This window comes from Sarcophilus harrisii, chromosome 4 (assembly GCF_902635505.1).
Source record: "Sarcophilus harrisii chromosome 4, mSarHar1.11, whole genome shotgun sequence".
Classification (NCBI taxonomy): domain Eukaryota; kingdom Metazoa; phylum Chordata; class Mammalia; order Dasyuromorphia; family Dasyuridae; genus Sarcophilus; species Sarcophilus harrisii.
In genome coordinates, this window is record NC_045429.1 from 363,027,001 (window position 1) to 363,043,897 (window position 16,897).

General features: G+C 35.4%; 1 pseudogene; it reads right to left on the reverse strand.

Moving 5' to 3' along the window:
* Positions 1-15,735: 15,735 nt before the first annotated feature.
* Positions 15,736-16,057, reverse strand: LOC100915247 (annotated as a pseudogene).
* Between the last annotated feature and the right edge of the window lie 840 nt (positions 16,058-16,897).

Here is a 16,897-nt window from a genome sequence, read left to right on the forward strand (position 1 = left end):
GGAAAGATGAAGTGACAAAGAGGTAGAGAGAATCAAAGCAAAGAGAAAGAGGAAGCAAGAATATCGGGAGGGAGTGAAGCCAGAACTGGCCCCTAGGGGAAGGGGGGGAAAGGGGGAATGTGGGTGGGGAGGAGCGGAATTGAGGTAGAGTTAATGAGGTGGAAATAAATTCAGGAAGGGCCCAAGCTGGAGGCTGCCCTGAGAACAGCTCTTGGGAGTGAAGTTGGGCTTAGGCTTCTGCCTGGCCTTGGGAATATGACAGAATGACATGCATCCATTCATTGAGCACCTACTATGCACTAGCCTCTGTGAAGATTTAAAAAAAAAATAATTATTGGGCCAGGATCCCTGACCTGGCGGGTTTAAACCATTAGTCCGGGATGTTGTTAAGCAACTGGGTAGTGTTGTCATCCACTAACAACTGATGTCTCTAGGATTTTGTGATTCATTCTTATAGGAAGGATAAGAGGTGGCACAAATATATACTGCTCAGGGCGTATTTAATAAATGTCATAAGGCTGATGTAAACTAAAAAGTGGTTTTTGTAACTCCTCCATTTGAAAATTTTTAATGGCATTCAAGGCCCTCCACATTAATATCACCCTATTTTCCTAACTTTATCCCATACTCATATTCACTTCAATCAAATTGTACTCTTAGCTCTTGCCTCTCTCACAGGGCTAAATGTATACTGAATTCTTTCATCCTGTATCTTGCTCAGAGCATTTCCAAGCTTAGAATGTCCTCCCTGACCCTTTTAACACGCTGAACTCTTACAAATACCACATCTACCTGGTTGTCTTCTCTGACATTTCCTATTGTGGAGACCTTCTCCTTTACTTTACCAAATCTCTTGTGTAGCCTCTCTGTGGCACACATTTTATAAAAGCATTTGTGTCTCTTTTATACCTTAAACTTTACTAGCAAAGAGTAGTAGAAAGCATTAGAATTGGAATGGATTTGAATTCTGGCTGTTTCTTGCTATCTATCTATGACTTTGGACATTTTACTTCTCTACTTAGTTTTCTTCTTTATAAGGAATGTTTTGGGGATTGCATCTCTCTAAGGTCCCTTCTAACTCAAAATCTATGATACTGAATCAATCAATTTTGTCTCTCCATACCAATGGCACATAATGTTTGTTGAATCAATAATAATCAAGTAAAGGAAGAGAATACTTGTGGCTGGAAGACAGGCAGAGAATGCATCCTGGAGAAAGTGAAATTCAAGTGCAATCTTGAAACATGGATAGGTTTTCCAGAAGCAAAAAATGAAAGAAATGGGGGCAAGTCAGTGGAGGTAATACAGAAAAGCATGAAATGGGCAAAGAACAGAAAATTGTCCCACTTGGCTGGACTTTTCATGTTGGAAAGCTGGGAAACTAGGAAGTATTATGCGATAAAGCTGGAGCAGAAGGTTGAAGCCAAGACATGAAAGAATATCTTGAATGCCATGTTAAGGAGTTTGGACTTTATTTTGGGGAGTCATTGCTAGGATTATTTTTTAAGGATGTGTGACAAGGTTCAAGAGAAAGTCCTGAGGAGGAGTGCTGAGGGTCTGGAGGCAGAGAAAATAGGAAGCTATTGAACTTGTCCAGCAAAAAGGTAATGAAGACCTGAACTAAGTTATTGGGAATAAAGAAATTAAAGACTAGAGTCAGGAGACAATGAAAGAGAAAATCAAGACAATGTTAGGATGGAGGAAGGAAGATTAAAAAGTCACAACTTCTCAAGTCACAAGTGTCAGAGTTAGTTAGAAAGGAGCCTAAACCTCTCATTTTGCCTATGAGAAAACTAAGCCCCAAAGAAGAAAAGGAATTGCCCAAGATTAGGTAACTAATTAATTAGAATACCCTGGTTTGAGGATTACCATATCATGCTCTTTCTACTACACTGTAGACCAGAGCTTCTTAAACTTTTTCCACTTGTGACCCCTTTCATCAGAGAAATTTTTACTTGACCTATAAATTAGGTATTTAAATAAAACATTTACTCATAATAAATCATAATTTCACAACACCATATGGGGACTTAAATCACAGTTTAAGGTCCTAAATTATTACAAAAATAATGGTGCTACTAACATTTCCACAAGGACATCTATCTGATAATATCTTCTTATAAATATGACATGATCTGGAAGATAGTGTATACTGAATTGGTTATCCTAAAGAGTAATATTTAATGAATCTGTGTCAAAGTCTGGTGGGATGTCTGTAATGGAATACCACAGAGATTTATTTTAGCCCCATTTTGTTTAATATTTTTATCAGTGACTTAGTTGAAAGCTTAGATGACATGTTTATCAATTTTTTTTTGAAAAAGAAAACAGAGAAGGACACAGAAGATTAAATGGCAGAATAAGGATTTTTAAAAGTATTGGACAAAACTAATATAAAATATATCAGACATATATAAATTCATAGTACTTAGATGAAGGGATCTTAAGTACCACCTAATTCAGCCATCTCAATCCATAATGCAGTACACTAAGACCCAAGCCAAAAATGATGAAGTCATTTGCTGAAGGTTACACAGTCAGAAGAGCAGGTTTTGAATCTCTGCTTTCAAATCCAATTCTCTTTCTATTATGCTATGGGAGCAGTTAGGTAGAACAGTGAATGGTGCCCTGGGCTTGGAATGAGGAAGTATCATTTTCCTGAGTTCAAATATAGTCCCAGAATAGCTGTGTGACCCTGGGTAAGTCACTTAATCCTGTGCCTCATTTTCCTTATCTGTAAAATGAGCTGGAGAAGGAAATAGTAGACTACTCTCATGTTTTTGCCAAGAAAATCCCAAAATGGGGTACAAAGATTTGAACATAACTGAACAACAAAATTATGCTACAATGTAAAATTTTTAAAAATCAGCTACAAAGTATAAGATGTTAAAAGAATGAATAAGAAACAAAAAAAAAAAAAAAAAAGAAAAGAAAAAAATCTATCAAGTAGCAGTTATAAGCCCTTACTATAAGTCAGAAACTCCTGGAAGGAAAAGAAGATACACAGAAGAAAATGAAATCCCTGCCCTCACATCTTTTATATGTTCAGAGGAATCACCATATACATCTACATATACATATAAAATAAAATCAAAATAATTGTGGGTAGAGAAGACATTAACAATTAAGGAGGATATTAGCGGGGAAATGCTTCATATACCAGGTAGCACTTGAAATAAGTCTTGTAGGAAATGAGGGATTCTAAGACATCAAGGTGAGAAGGGAGTGGATTTCAGGCACAGAGAATAACAATGCAAAGATATGGGCACATGGAATGTATGAGGAGTAGTAAAATTGCTATTTTTGTTAGATTATGAAATTAGATTATAAAGAGGAATAATGCATAATTAAGATTGGAAAGTCTTATATAAGACTTTACATGTCAAACAGAAATTTTATCCTAGTATTCAAATAGTATTTTATCTTAGAAGAAACAAGGAATCACTGGTGTTTAATGAGTAGGGAAGTGACATGGTCAGACTATGGCAGCTGTTAGGAGGGTGAATTGGAATGGGGAGAAACTTGAGAGAGAGAGACAGACAGAGAGAGAGAGAGAGAGAGAGAGAGAGAGACAGAGAGAGAGAAGAAAGAGAGAGAAAAGAAGAAGGAGGAGGAAGAAGAGGAGAGAGGAGGAGGAGAAGGAGGAGGAAGAGGAAGAAGAGGAAGAGAAAGGAGGAATTATCTGAGGAAGAGGGTGATCAACAGTTTCAAATGCTCCAAAGAGATTAAGAATGATGAAAACTGAGGAAAGACTATCAGATCAATGGTAATTTTGGGAAGGGTAGTTTTAACTAGGTAATGAAGTTTGAAGCCAAATTACAAAGAGTTGATTGAGAATCAAGAGAGAAGAGAAGTAGAGGAGTGAATGTGGATTGTTGGATTTTAGCTCAAAAGGATAGCAGTGTTAAGATAATATTTATAAAATGCTTAGTATAGTACCTGATACATAGGAAGCACTTTAAAATGTTTTTTCTCTCTCTCTTTTCTCTCTCTCAGTTCTCTCAGGGACTGAACAAGCACATAGGAAGATGAAGATTAGGAAGAGAAGGAATGATTGAGGGAGAGGGCAATTTATTGAAGACAAAATTTGATGGTATATATTTACAAGTAAAGGGTTGGCTTAGTGAAAAGAATGACTACCTCTTCATCAGAAACTAAAATGAAGGAATAGGGAATAGTGGTGGGATCAGGAGGTTGTGAAGTATAGTGGAGAAAAAAGGAAATCGCATTGAATGACTTAAATTTTCTCAGTAAGTATAAGAGGAAGTCATTGGCTGAAAGGGTTTGTAGGAGGAGGTGATTTTTAGTCTTGAGAAGAAAAAGTTTGTCACAACTGCTATGGAGCTTTAGATAGAGAATCATTCTCATGATTTAATAACAAAACAAAATAAAACTAGAAGATACCATGATATAATGGAAAGAGTCTTGGAGTCTTGGAGAATGGGTATCAAAATTTATATTGAACACTTTTTAGCTTACTAAACCTCTATGGACTTGTTTCTTTACCTGTAAAATTAAGCTACACTTTCTGCCTTATGGGGTTGTTGTGACAAAAAAAAAAAAAAAAAGATGTGCTCTGGAAACTCTAAAGCATGCTTGATATGTGAGCTACTGTTATAATAGTTAACATTTATGCAACACTTCCTAGTTTGCAAAGCACTTTATGTGTTTTATATCAGTTGATAATCACAAGAAATCTATGGAGTAGATGTTCTTATTCTCATTTTATACATAAAGTAGAATTCAGAATCATAAATTTAATACATATCTGAGGAAGAATTTGAACCCAGATCTTTCTGACTTTAAGTGCAACTCTCTATGCCCTTGAGCCATCTAGCTCCAAGCTCACCATAAAGTAACAGTATGACATAGTAGCTAAAAATTTTATTTGATCTTGAGTTGCATTGAAAAATACACTGCAAAAAACAGGGGAAGTCATCATCCCCTGGTCTGGTCACATCTTAAAATATTTTGTTTAATTGAGAATGGAGAAAATCCAGAGATTTGTCTCCCTGGCCAGACCACCTCTAGAATATTTAGAATTTCACTGACAAACTAACGTTTAGCCAAAGGAGGGTGACCAGGATAGTGAAGTGTCAAGACTAGTTCACCATATAAGCTTCAGTTGTAGGAATTAAGGATGGCTAATCTAAGGAATAAATAATTTGAGGTTAAGCACTGGTGGCACAGTAGCAACTGTTTTCAGGCATTACGTAGCCTTTCACCTTCAGTAAAAATTGGACTAACTCTGCCTAGTCCCAAAGGGTAGAAATCAAAGCAACATGTTGAAATTCCAAAGGGGCAGATTTCTGTTTACTATGCTGAAAAACTTCCTAACAAGTTTTCATTTCCAAAAATGGGATGAGTTTTGTTGAGAGGTAGCAATTTTCCTCAATCAGATCTTTAAGAAGAGAATAAATAATCTCTTGTTAGGTTCACTGTTGAGGACTCTTGTTTTGATGATCTCTAAAGTCTCGGCTAGTTCTAAGATTCTGTAATATTTTTTGGAATTAGAAGCCAGATTGAGATCTAGAAGAAGGGAAAAGAAAAGGCATTGTCCCAGAAGACAAGGAAGAAAAATGTTTCAGGATGTAGAAAGTGATCAATTCTGTCAAGTGATGCAGACATGCTAAAAAGAATAAAGCTATTGTTGGTCATTAAGTGGTCTTTAGTGAAATTTGAATGGCTAGGTAGGCAGCTAGGAGGCACAGTGGATAGGTTGCTAGGCCTGGAGGTAGGAGGACCTGAAATCAAATCTGGCCTCAGATATTTCCTAGCTATGTAACCCAGGCCAAGTCACTGAATTCGTTTTACCTCAGTTTCCCCATCTATAAAATGAGCTGGGGAAGGAAAAAGCAAGCTACTCCAGTATCTCTGCCAAGAAAACCCCAAATGGGGTCATGAGGAATTGGACACGATTAAAATGACTGAACAACAACAAAGTGATCTTTGAGAGATTAATTTCAACAGAGTTCTATAGGCAGAAACCAGATTACAAGGGGTTGAGGATTGATTGAATGGGTGATGATGCAATGGAATCAGCGAAAGTAGGTTACTCTTACAAGAAGTTTGATAAAAATAGGAAAGTCAGAAAAAGAGGAGAGGCTTTGAAATGAAAAGTGAGTAGCACAGTAGTTTGAGAGATTAGCAAGGAGGTAGAGAAAGTTTATGTTATCTGGGGTTTATTTTGTTATTAGGAGAGAGAAAACATGAATATTTATAGGAAGAGGAAGAGAACAAATGAAAGAGAGATTGGAAAAGAGAGAGAGAAACAGAGAGACAGAGACAAAGATAGAGACAGAGGTGGAGGATAATTGACTGATTGACAGCATAAGGTCCTGAAGAAAGTGGATTCAAGAGCATAAGTAGAAGGACTGATGCAAAGGAAAAGAAGAGAAGATTGATAAAGATATAGATATGATTTAGCAATTGATTGGATATGGATGGGGAGCAATTAAAGAGACAGGAGAGTTGAGGATATGGTTTAGAAGCTGGATAACTGGTAGGATGGTGATGGTATCAATCTCAAAAACTCAGGAAAATAGGAAGAGAGACAGATTTTGAAGGGAAGATGGGTTCACTTTGGGTCACATTAATCTGGACCCAGAATCAAATTTAAAAAAGAAGGCTGGGCTACATTTGGGAAACTACATAGCATTTTCAGTAACTCCAGATTATTGATTTACACACACATTTTAAAACATATTCTTCCAGTGATGCTGTAGGGACTCAGTTCATGGAATGTCATAATCTAATTAATAATCTACCAATCAAAATTACAGGTGATCCAAAGGTAATGAGGAGACCCATGATGGGTCTAAGCAGGGTATGGCTTTATACCAAAACTGGTTTTTAATGCAAAAAGCAGTACAAAAGATAGCAGTCAGGAAATATGAAATGGACTGGTCATGTAGCAAGAGGAAAGATACTAAATGGATAGCCTTCGGGCTACACCAATATCCAATAAATGTTAAAAGATCTAGATAAAACTAGTATTTTGGGATAGCTTATACTCGACTGTTCCCCTGAACTTTGCTTCCTACCTCCCACTTCTGTGCCTTTATACAAGCTGTTGCTCATGTTTGGAATGCACTGTCTCTTTACCAAATTCTCTAATAATCCTTAACTTCCTTCAAGGTTCACTTCCCTTTTTTCTTATTCTGTTATTATTAATGCTCTCTTTCTCCTCAGAATGTCATATGTGTTTGCATGTCATCTCCTCTGAAAGAATGTAAATTCCTTACTAGTCTGCAAGTAAATTTTTAACATCTGGCTATCTGAGAAATAAATGTACAAAGGTAGATGGATATCCTAATTTATGAAATAAAATATGCATTGACATATTGAAATAGGAATTTGTTCTATTGATAGGAAAACCAGCTAAAGATTTCCAGCAGGAACTAGAGAAGCAAGTCTAGGTAGCACTTGAGGGGGATGGGAAGACTGGGAGTGGAAATATAGATCTAAGACTCATATTTATTATTATAGATCAGTAGAAGTGAAAATTGAAGCCACAGGAGTATATCAGATCACCAAGGAAGAAAAAGGTGATAAATCTTAAAGAAGAGAAATTAATATTTAGGGTTCATAAAAAAGAATAGGAAGAGCAAGTTGATTTGAAGTAGTCAGAGTAGTCAATAAGTAGAGAGGTAGTCAGAGAGGTAGAAAGAGAAACAGAAATCCAGGAGCTCTCAGGGGAATTAGGGACTTAAGAAAGTCAATGGATTGGGTAATGAGGTCAATAATGACCTTTGGGAAAATTTCTAGAGTGGTGGGGAAAGAAACCAGAGGCTGAAGAGAGAGTTCATGATGTGAAACTTGAGGAACAAGAGAGTTGAAGTGGACCTTAGAAGGCAATATGAAAATGGGAGAGAATGTTATAAGGATATGTTAGAAAGTGATATGGTTCCATAACATAGATATAACATTAGAAAGCAAGGGGCAAGTGTTTAACCTCTGCTCTTCACCAATGGCAATTGGGTCAAAAAGGCAAAAAGATAAGAAGGTAAATGTGGGTACATTATAAGAGGACACTGCAATAGCCTAATGGTGGGTCAATCTAATTTATCCTCCATTCACTTATCACTGATTTTTCTACAGCATAGGTTTGACTATGTCACTCCTCTACTTAATAAACTTCATCCCCAGGACCAAATACACAATTCTGTGGCATTCAAAGTCCTTTATAATTGACTCCTCCCCCATCTTTCCAGTCTTTTTTTTTTTTTTTTTTTTTTTTAACATATTATATCTTCCCAGTCATTCTTCAATCAAGTGTTATTTTATTTCAGTCAAGTGGCATCCTTGCTATTCCTGAATAAGGCCATTCCATTCCTCTGCTCTGGAGCATTTTCTTTATCTGTCCCCCATATCTAGAATGCATTCTTCCTGGCTTCCCTGTCTTACTTCAAGTGTCAGCTAAAATCCTTTCTTCTACGGAAGCCTTTTCCAATCCCTCTCAATTTTAATGCCTTCCCTCACTTAATTATTTCCTATTTATCCTGTAAATAGCTGTTTATACTATGTTGTCTCCTCCACTAAATTGAGAGTTACTTGAGGACAGGGACAGTCTTACCTTTTTTTTTTTTTTTTTGTCTCCCTAGTACTTGCTTACCACAATTAGTAGACACTTAATAAAGTTGTTTAGCCTTGTTTACTAATTGACTGACATACCAATACCTAGAGAAAACCAGGTTTCCATTAAGAATAAGAACACTCACTGTATACAATCTTACTGTATACCAAAATAAGGTCAAAATGGGTGTATGATCTAGGCATAAAGAATGATATTATAAAAAAATTAGAAGAACATAGAATAGTTTACCTCTCAGACCTGTGGAGGAGGAAGGAATTTGTGACCAAAGAAGAACTAGAGATCATTATTGATCATAAAATAAATAATTTTGATTATATTAAGTTTAAAAGTTTTGTACAAACAAATCTAATATAGACAAGATTAGGAGGGAAGCAATAAACTGTGAAAACATTTTTACATTCAAAGGTTCTGATAAAGGCCTCATTTCCAAAATATGTAGAGAATTGACTCAAATTTATAAGAAATCAAGCCATTTTCTAATTGATAAATGGTCAAAGATATGAACAGACAATTTTCAACGAAACTATTTCTAGTCATATGAAAAGGTACTCCAAATCACTATTGATCAGAGAAATGCAAATTAATACAACTCTGAGATACCACCACACACCTCTCAGATTGGCTAAGATGACAGGAAAAGATAATGACAAATGTTGGAGACGATGTAGGGAAACTGGGACACTGATACATTTGTTTGTGGAACCATGAATGAATCCAACCACTCTGGAGAGCAATTTGAAACTATGCTCAAAAAGTTATCAAAATGTGCATACCCTTTGACCCAGCAATGTTTCTACTGGGATTATATCCCAAAGAGATCTTAAAGGAGGGAAAGGGACCTGTATGTGCCAAAATGTTTGTGGCAGCCCTTTTTGTAGTGGCAAGAAATCGGAAACTGAGTGGATGCCCATCAGTTGGAGAATGGCTGAATGAACTATGACATATGAACGCTATGGAATACTGTTGTTCTGCAAGAAACAACCAGCAAGATGATTTCAGAGAAACCTGGAGAGACTTACATGAACTGATGCTAAGTGAAATGAGCAGAACCAGGAGATCATTGTACATGGCAACAAGAAGACCATACGATGATCAATTCTGATGGAAGTTCATTCAACAATGAGTTGATTCAAATCATTTCCAATTGTCCAGTAATGAAGAGAGCCATTTACATCCAGAGAGAGGACTATGGGAACTGAGTGTGGAACACAACATAACATTTTCACTCTGTCTGTTATTGTTTGCTTGATTTTTGTTTTCCTTCTCAGGTTTTTTTTTTTTTTTCTTTCTAGATCTGATTTTTCTTGTGCAGCAAGGTAACTATAAATATCTATACATATATTGGATTTAACATATAATTTAACATATTTAACATGTATTGGACTACCTGCCATCTAGGGAGGGGGTGGGGAGGAAGTAGGGGAAAATTTGGAACAGAAGGTTTTGTAAGAGTCAATGTTGAAAAAAAACCATAAATATATTTTATAAATAAAAAGATACTTAAAAAGAATAAGAACAATCTGCACTATGATCCCAGCTCTGCAAAGCTCACGGTGCCATCTACAGTAAAACACTTTTCTCTCTGGGATTCACTTTCCCAACTATGAAATGAGAAAGTTGGCTTAAATGAAGAGTTCTTAGCTTTTGAGTTTTCATTGGCCCTTTTGGCAGTCGAATAAAGTCTATAAATCTTATGTAAATGTCTAGAATAAAACATATTTAGAGAATTCTAAAAAATGAACTAAAATGAGTTGAAATAATGAGCAACATCCAGGTGAATTTTTTCATTATTTTTTTCCAACTCTATAAAATAATACTTTGGTAATTTGATTAGCATGGCACCAAATAAGTAAATTAGCTTCAGTAGAATTATCTTTTTTATTATTATTATTTTGGCAGCCTAATCATGAACAATCAGTTCTTTACCAATTGTTTAGATCTTGATTTGTGTGAAAAAGTGTCTTGTAATTGTGTTTATGTAGTCCCTGGATTTGTCTTGGCAAGTATATTCCTAAGTATTTTATATGGTCTGCAGTTATTTTAAATGGAATTAATTGTACCTTTAATGTTTGGCAAAATTCACTTGTAAATCCATGTGATCCTGGAGATTTTTCCTTAAGAAGCTCATTGATAACTTAGTCAGTTTATTTTTTCTAAGATAGGGTTAAGTATTCTACTTCTGTTAATCTGGCAAGTTTATATTTTCATAAATATTCATTCATTTCCCTTAAATTGTCAATTTTACTAGCATATAATTAATCAAAAATAACTCCTAATAATTGCTTTATTTTCATCTTCATTGGTGATGTACTTGTTCCTTTCCATTTTTAATATTAGTAATTTGGTTTTCTTCTTTTTTAAATCAAATCAACCAATGGTTTATCCATTTTATTATTTTAATATAATTAAATATAAAATAAATAATAAAATATAATTCTATAAAACATTATTAACAGGCTGATTTTAGAAAAGCCTGGAAAGATTTACATGAATTGATGCTGAGTGAAGCAAGCAGAACTAGGAAAACATTGTACACATTAACAAGATTGTGTAATAATCAACTATGATAGATTTAATTCTTCTCAGCAATTCAGTGATCCAAGACAATATCAATATACTTTGGATGGAAATTATCATCTGAAACTAGAGAGAAATCTATGGAGACTGAATGTAGATCAATGTACACTATTTTCACCTTTATTTTTCTTTTTTGTGGTTTTTCCTTTTTGTTCTGATTTTTCTCTCCCAACTGACCCATATGGAAAGATGTAAAAAAATGAATGTATATATATAATCTTAAAAAAAAATGAAACCAGTTCCTAATTTTATTTATTGGTTTAATTTTTTCTTTTCAATTAGCAATTTTCTATTTTAATACTATAATTTGGAATTTGAGGAGACAAGTGGTCAAACAGTTGGAGAATGGGCTTGAGTTAGGGACTGAGAATACATAGAAGAATCTTAAAAGTAGAAAATAGGGTGCCTTTTTAAAAAAAACCTTTTTATCATATGTAAGTATGGAAAAGCAGTTCAGAATGCTATGGAAAGGAAAAAATATACATATAAATGCAGAGTATAGTGCTTTGCACTAAGGAATTGGTATAAAGGGAGGTTTTTTCTCAGAACCAGAGTTTGAGGGTCTAAAAATACAAAGAAAGTAGTTATTATATAAAGCTGAACCAAGAACTGGCAGCCCCTGGAGAACTAGCTAAAGAAGAGGAGGATGTGGACAGCTAGATGGTATAATGGATAGAAAGTTGGCCTTAAAGCCAGGTAGGACCTGAATTCAAATCCAGTCTTAAATACCTTCTAGCTATGTGACTCTGGGCAAGTCACTTAACCCTGATTGTCTCCCCCCTAAAAAAATTAATAAAAAAAAAAAAAAAGAAAGAAAGGGAAAATATAAAGGAAAATAGGGGAGCTATTGAGGAAGCTCATCAGCTCATCAGGCATCTTAGAACAGAAGACCCAGATTGATACCATTAAAATACTCATATATGCAAGTATGACTTTTGAGGGAAACACTGAGAAAAGTTTTGTTCTTTCTCCAATTCTTTCTCCAGATCCCTATCTCTTCATAGATACACAATATAATCTGTTGTTTTGTTTCCAGCAGCCTGAATTTTTCCTCAAATAAAAAGAAGCCAGGGGTTAACTAGAGAAAGATATAAATGTAAATCTAGGAAAAGTCTAACTTTTGCCTAAATCAGTAGTTCTTAACCTTTGTCTGATGTACCCCCTAAGAAGTCTGGTGAAATCAATGGACTCCTTCTCACACTGTTACAAAAACAAACAAAAAAACACATGCACAATTTTGGAAAATGCTAAATTTCAGTTAAAGATTAATTAAAATAAAGATGTAATTTTTATTGCATCAAATTTCATAGATATCTTCATCCCCCCAAATCTATCCATTTTAGATCTCAGGCTAAGAATTTTTTGAGTTCTGATGATTACAATTGAATTCATAACTTTTTGTTCAAAAATCTCCTTAAAACAGCCTAGGAGCTGTTTTATGTATGTATGTATATATGTACCTAAGGGACCATTTTATTGACCTGAGGTTTAAATAAGTAGATATTAAGTTAACAACAGCTGGGTAACTCCGTGGATAGAGGATTGGCCTGGAGTCAGGAAGATCTGAGTTCAAATTTTACCTCAGACACTTTCTAGTTATATGACCTTGGGGAAGTCATCTAATCCTGTTTGCCTCAGTTTGTCTCATCTATAAAATAAGTTGGAGCAGGAAATGGCAAACTATTCCAGGATTTTTGCCAAGAAAATGCCAAGTGGAATCCCGAGTTAGATACACTGAGCAACAACAAATTAACACATTTTAAAATAATTGAATCCTTAAAAAAACAATTTGGGAGGGGCTAATCTCAGAATTTTAGTAGAGTATTCTGCATTTAGGAACAGGCTTGATAAATGGTTGTTGAATTGAAAACTGGATTGAATTAAGGTCAAATGAGATAGTGGAAAGAACAATAGCCAGCAGACCTGAATGCTTGTCCTGGCTCTGCTATTATATAACTTTGCAGAGTTCACATCACCTTGCTGGGACTTATTTTCCCTATCTGTATGGTGAAGGAACTGGAATAGATAATTACTAACATTACTTCCCTCTCTAAAAACTCTGTGATAGACCACCATACACATATGCACTGTTTTAGGTAAAATAAATGTTAAGGCTCTAAACTTTTTTTTTTTTTAATTTAATAGCCTTTTATTTACAGGATATATACATGGGTAACTTTACAGCATTAACAATTGCCAAACCTCTTGTTCCAATTTTTCACCTCTTACCCCCCCACCCCCTCCCCTAGATGGCAGGATGACCAGTAGATGTTAAATATATTAAAATATAACTTAGATACACAATAAGTATACATGACCAAAACATTATTTTGCTGTACAAAAAGAATCAGACTCTGAATTATTGTACAATTAGCTTGTGAAGGAAATAAAAAATGCAGGTGTGCATAAATATAGGGATTGGGAATTCAATGTAATGGTTTTTAGTCATCTCCGGCTCTAAATTTTCAAATAAAATAAATTATAGAATGGTTCAAAGATTTGCCATGAACTTTCTTTAAATGTTGTGCATTTTAAAAAATATAATGTGGCACAGTAAAGTGGTATCCAACTCAGATAGAAACAGAAGTCTCTATACTATCCATAAGAATCCCCTCTGTTGAAAGCTCCTTATTAACATTATTTAAGTTTTATTATATCTTTATTTGTGCTGTTAAATATTTCCCAATTACAGTTTATTCTGTTTGAAGCCACATTCAGGGAGTAGAAGCTGCATGTTGGACATCTCTGGCCTAGTGGAAAGAAGGTTTATGTGAAACTGAGGAGGTTTGGGCTCCAATCCAGGCTTGCAGTTTACTACTCTCCCTCTCTAGATATTGGTCTTCTCTTATTAAGAGAGTGGTCTTTGAAAGCCCAAGATCTAATCACCAAAAAGGAGCCCACAAAGAGCTGTTAAGCTAACTGTAAAAGGTTATGGTAGTTTCTTTATGAGGTGCAAATTATTTTCTTGAATGAATCATCAAGAAAACAACAGAATGGGAACAAGAATAAAAGGCCTCTAGATTATCTTTGAAAATCAATTCACTGAGTGGACTGTTGGAAAACTTAAAGAGGAGCTCAAAAGCTGACTGGAGGAGCAGAAGAAGCATTAAACTGAAGAAATGAGTGTCCTAAGAAGCAACATGAGATAGCAAAAGTGCAGTAAAGGGCACCATGAGGAAAAGTACCTAAAGAAAAGTTGCTTGAGCCATGGGGTTAAAGTATGTTAGGAAAAAAACTTTATTATTGAAATCCCTACTATAGATTCCCAAGACTATAATACTGAACCTTTTGTTTCTCCTTCAGTTACATCTAGGAAGCCTGAATTCTTTTCTTCCAGGCATGGGCTTTGGAGGGATTTTTTATTTAAAATGTCTATTTTGCCTTTATAAACAGTGGCAACCACCAGAAATTATCATTAGAAATTGCTAATACTTATTGTGATTAGAGTTGGGAAGAAGCAACTGGAAAAGAACCCTAAGGAAGAGATAAGAGTTAGATTTAGTAGTAAGATGTTTTGCCAGAAACACATTCTCTGTTGGAGGCTCAAAACTAACAAAACAGGTAAAAGAGACTTGTAGATCCTTTCATATAATATGGAAAAAGAAGGATTTATGTCCAAAATAAGGAGCAGAAAGAGTGACTGAACCATCCTTGATCATCATAAAAAGACATACTGCCTGGCTTTCTATCCCTCATTTGATCTTTGGTAAATCACTTCATCTTTATGATGCAGGTTCCCCATATAGAAAACTTGACTGAACTAGATAATTTTATAAGTCCATTCCTGTTCAAATTTCTGGAGTTTGATATTATTTACAAAAGTCTTATTTTTTTTTCTTTACGAAAATATATTTGTTGTGTGAAGTAAAGCATACCTGTAGAGAAAGTGTTCTCACTGACTTTGTTGAGAACAGAGGAAAAGGAGTGAGGTCCATAAACTGTTGGGGTCCTTCTGTGCTCTGTTAGTCTCAGACTGACAATTCATTTCATAGTTCTATCTTCATTTGTACCTCTAGCCTCTTCCCACATATCCCTTCTGATTCTCCCCATTTCAGAGCACTCTGAAGGAGTGCTGCTATTTCCACAAATATCTTACCTCCAAGGGCCCCATTATGCCTGAATTTTATTAAGATTGTCAATGTCACTCTCAACTTGACCACTCTTATTCTTTATTTTAGCCCTATCTCTTCCCCTCCTCAGACCTTCTACTCACTCTAGGTTTTTGCCCAAATTATCCCAAACTTTTCTGCATGGTAAAGCAGATTTAGGAGCCAGGTAATCTTGATTAAATGACTTCTCTGACATTCCCTTAACTACAAACTAGGAATAAAAATAGTATCCATACCTACACTTCTCTTCAACCATATACACAATATAGTCACATCTTTGATCTCATCATCAGCCACAAAATATTTTACGTCCATGATCAAAGAAGTGATTCTTAATCTGGTCATAACCATCTGTTTTTAAATTGTTCATGTGCCTCATTTCTGCCTTATCTCTTTTCTTACTTTTTTATATTTGAAAAAAAGTGTAATTTTTATTTAATCAGTTTTCATATTCTAGATCCTTGAAAGATAGAATATCACTTGGATCTTGTGTCCAATGGCCTTGGCAAGAAGATTGCTTCTGAACTTGGCTCAAACCATTCCACCATTTTGAGTAATTTTTCCACAGATCACTCTTGTTCTGTTGGATTTCCCACCAGGAGTCACTGTTGTCTTTTGTTTGTATACATAAGCATATCTCTTGCCTAAATAGAATTCGGTTTCATCCTGACCATAGACTCCTTCAGTTTTCAGAAGAGCTATTATGTTCCCTCTGGTTTCATCGACCTTATTTGTAGCTAGAGAGAATGGCCTTGGATCACAGCCTTCCAGACATTTTGTTCTTCTAAAAGTCTTGTTTCTAACAGGCCTCCCAGGCTCCAAGATGGATGAAAACCTCTTTTCGTTCTCACACAGCTTCTAACTCTGCTATCACTCAATGTTTTTCCCAGATTATCATCTCTGCTGCACCGAGCACATAGTAGGCACTATATAAATGTTTTTTCTTCTCCTCTCCCCCCCTTATAGGAACTTGACTAAGAAAGGCAGGAGGGAGATAGGGAATAATACTTTCAATGAATGGTCCAATAATGTAGGAGCTATATGCCAGAGGAGATGGAAGGAAATGGGTTAAAGGATACAAGAAGAGAAACTGACTTTGTTGAAAAGTGCTACCTCTTCATCAGAAACTGGAGTAAAGGAGAAGAGAATAGAAGATGATATTTTTTAAGAAGACAGAGTAGGGGAAAAGGACACAGTTACCCCTTCTCAATCAGCCATAATGTCAACAATTCAACTTTATTCTGTTTTCTACTTTTGAATGCTATTGCCTTGTTAGACCTGAACACTGGATGATAGTGAGAATACCCATTATCTTTTTTTCTGCATCTACTTGCATTTAGCTGAATAGTTCTGGAAGATATCACACAACTGTGTGACTAGAAATTTATATTATAAAATGGCAACCAGAAAAGTTAGCGTTGGGTAATGAGTGGAGAACCCCTGCTGGAATTAAGGAGATTTGGGTTCAGTTCTTGTGTCCAATTCATACTAGTATGTGACCCTGGGCAAATCATCTCTTAGCTCTCCCAGGAAACTGCCCCAAACTACAAATTATAGAGCAGGTGCTGATCTAAACTGGTAGTGAGAATTTCCTCATACAGAGACCCTATTAATG